This window comes from Dermacentor andersoni, chromosome 1 (genome assembly GCF_023375885.2).
Source record: "Dermacentor andersoni chromosome 1, qqDerAnde1_hic_scaffold, whole genome shotgun sequence".
NCBI lineage: Eukaryota > Metazoa > Arthropoda > Arachnida > Ixodida > Ixodidae > Dermacentor > Dermacentor andersoni.
In genome coordinates this window covers 39,928,143-39,931,630 of record NC_092814.1, presented here as the reverse complement: position 1 = coordinate 39,931,630, position 3,488 = coordinate 39,928,143, and positions in this window count along the sequence as shown.

Genomic DNA, 3,488 nt, shown 5'->3' with positions numbered 1-3,488 from the left:
GCATCGGACTTTGCACCCACCAATCACGCGGTGAGGGCCGAGCAACGCAGCGTTCGGCGCGGCAACGAAACGTGCGCCTGAGCAAGCGGAACGAACCAAAGAACTCGGTGTCTCGGAGGGAGAAATGATCTACGCGAGCCAAACGTCGTGATTGGCACGGAAAGCCGGGCCGCGACGAGCCATGAAGGCCGACGCGATCATGGGGCTGACGCCTCGATGGGATCGTCCTCTATCTCGCTTGGGAGCACCACGCAGACGCATCACTCCTCGGAAGCAGCTATGCACACATCGCAGGGGACTCTTTCTCACCAGACGCGCTACGGCGCAGCGATCACGTCAGAGGCGTCCCGCATCGGACGCTGCACCTAGGAATCGCGCTGTGAGCGGAAAGAGGAGCCACGTCGCCAAAACACGAGGGTTCGAGTGACGAGTGAAGTTGGAAGGGGAGAGAGCACGAAAACTTATTAAACTCAAGGATAGTGGGGCATCCTCGCACCGGTCCCCGCACGGCCCGAAGGGGAGAAGCGGTAAGGAGGGACTTTAAGAAGCGGGCGAGTGGCGCGCCACGTGTCGGGGCAGCGCCGCACAATGCGAGGAGGGGGTCATCTGTGTTTGCCGCAAGATGGCTCTGCGTGTGCGCAGAGCGCAGAAGAAATGTAGCGGAAACGGACTTCGCTACTCGTGTAACTGCTACTTCTGTAAGTTACATGCTCATAATTACCGATATACACCGCAGTATAGCTTTCTACGGCACGTTTCTAAGGCAACACCGCATTCACTAGAGGCGCTTTTGTACCGTTCTGAAGCATGGAACTCGTGGCTGAGTGGTAGCGGCTCCTTCCCACACTCCGGAGACCCTGGTTCGATTCCCACCGAGCCGATCTTGCAAGTTGTTTTTTATTCATAAAGCGCCTCCCGGGATTTATCGCTCACGGCCAACGCCGACGACAGCGGCTTTTCTGCGACACATCCTCCTTAACGCTGTCGCGTTAAAAACGTTCACCTGGAACTGACAAACGCTCACGCTGGAACGCATGGGCACACGACACACTTTCCATCCTCCATGCCACACAACAACACGTTCGGAGAAAGCACGCGAACTGGTTGTGTGAGAGCGCGGAGCGTACGAACCCAGCAACCTTCAGGCTTTCAGGCATTCGGAGCTTACGCAGAAGGGCGAAGAGATCCAATAAGACGGCGGCGTTAAGTCATGTGACCGACTATGCGCAAATCAGCGCAAAGCGTGCGTGTGTGCAAGCAACAGACAGTGGTGATTCGACTGAGTAAAGGCAGTCACTGCTCTGTACAACGGCAGGGGTTACAGGCGTTGCAGAGGTCGCCGTACTCTTCTTTCTCGACACGTTCGGAGAGCGTAGGACACGATTGATTCGGTTACGCCTTGCGGTAGGTGGTAATGCGCAGCTGTTCCGGCGTTTTACCTGCCGCTTTGTGACATTTCCTCGCAATATGCTTGTGCAGTTTCGGTAGTTCATTTCAACTTCTCCATTTATCGTCTGCATTGGAAGTTTGATTCCGAGTGCAGCAGCTTCACATTGCTGGGTGACATGTCTTTTCGAAAGAGCGTGCGCTGAAGGCAGCCGTGGTAGAGACTTAATATTCCGCGATATGATCACGTAGTACGTGTTGGTTGTCCCACATATGTCCCGTATGGGACATCCCGTTGAAAACATTCTTCGAACATCCATAGCATTAAAGTTTTGGGAGTTTTGGGTTTTGGGAAGCTACCGCTCCCATCACTGATCGCTTTCAAGACAGGTACCACGGGGCGGCGCCGTACGCAGCCGCCGCTGAAGTAGAACGAATAGAACGAACACGGCGCTCTCCCACCCCACTTTCCTCCCTCGCGCGCGCGAGATTGAGCCACCATCGTTGGCTAGCCGTGACACGCTTTCACTCGTACATACAGCATACGGAACGTTTTGACGAGGATATCGCACTTGGACTTTATAGCGAACATCACGGCGACGCCGACGTTGGAAATGCGCATGTAGTGTCCATATAATTACTGTCGCAGTAAAACGCCTCTGTCCTGTGCATTGGGAGCATGTTAAAGATCCCCTGGTGGTCAGAATTAATCCGGAGTCCAACACTACGGCGTGCCTCATAATCAAATCGTGGTTTTAGCACTTAAAACCCCCGAATCTAATCCAATGCCATATATTTAAGCAGAGCACCAGTATGATGTGACTGAGTGCGTATACGTGCAACCCTACACTCTTAAAAATGTTTGCATTCTTTGGGGCTTGTACCACAACGATAATCGTCATTTGCCTTGCTTGCGTTTTCTTCCTTGAAAACTCAACGCTCACTACTTTTCTGTCAAGAATGCTGTGTTACGCTAATAACGCGCAAGCCGTTCGTGACTTGGAAGTACCGGGCTCGAAGCGTTAAAGAAAGGAAATGCGGGCAGGACAGATGACGATTATCTAACGTTGTGGGACAAGAAAAGCCTCAAAGGGTGTAACATTTTTTAAGAGTGTACGGAATTCGTATATCATTAAACTCTAACACAGAATTACACCCTTTGAGTTGTATCTACCCACACAACGATAAACGTCATCTCTCTTGCCCGCATTTCCCTTCTTTAACGCTGCGAGCCCGGTACTTCCCAGTAACGAACGGCATGCGCGTTATCAGCATGACATATAGCATTCCCCACAGGAAAGTACCGGGCGCGGCGTTTTCAAGAAAGGAAACGCAAGGAAGGCAGATGACGATTATCGTTGTGTGGCAGATATACACCCCAAAGGGTGTACCTTTGTCTATAAGAGTGTATAACAGCAGCATCCAACTTTCTAGCACGTTCCACATGCAGTCGTAACAATTTTTTGATAGCGCAATCTTAGACGATTTGCACCCTTTGGGGCTTATCTTGTCCCATAACGACACTAAAGCAAGATTACACCCTTTGGGTCGCATCTCGCCACACAACAATAAACGTCATCTGTCTTGTCCGCATTTCCTTTCTAACGCTGCGAACCCGGTACTTCCCAGTAACGAACGGCATGCGCGTTATCAGCACACTCTAAAAAAAGTTTGCACCATTTGGGGTGTATATCTGCCACACAACGATAATCGTCATCTGCCTTGATGTGTTTCCTTTCTTTAACGCTGCGAGCCCGGTACTTTCCAGTAACGAACGGCATGCGCGTTATCAGCATGACATAGCATTCCCGACAGGAAAGTAGCGGGCGCGGCCTTTTGAAGAAAGGAAACGCATCAAGGCAGATGACGATTATAGTTGTGTGGCAGATATACACCCCAAAGGATGCAAACTTTTTTAGAGCGTAAGAGTGGATAATCGCGTGACATATCGAAGAGAATGCATCGAGACTCGTAATAATTTGAATTATTACGTGTCAACTGATATGGCTTTGCTGCACTGATCGGCCGGTGTAAGCGTACATTTGCGTGCATTATTATCATAACAGGCATCATCATCATCGTAATGCGCATCAGCGCCACTC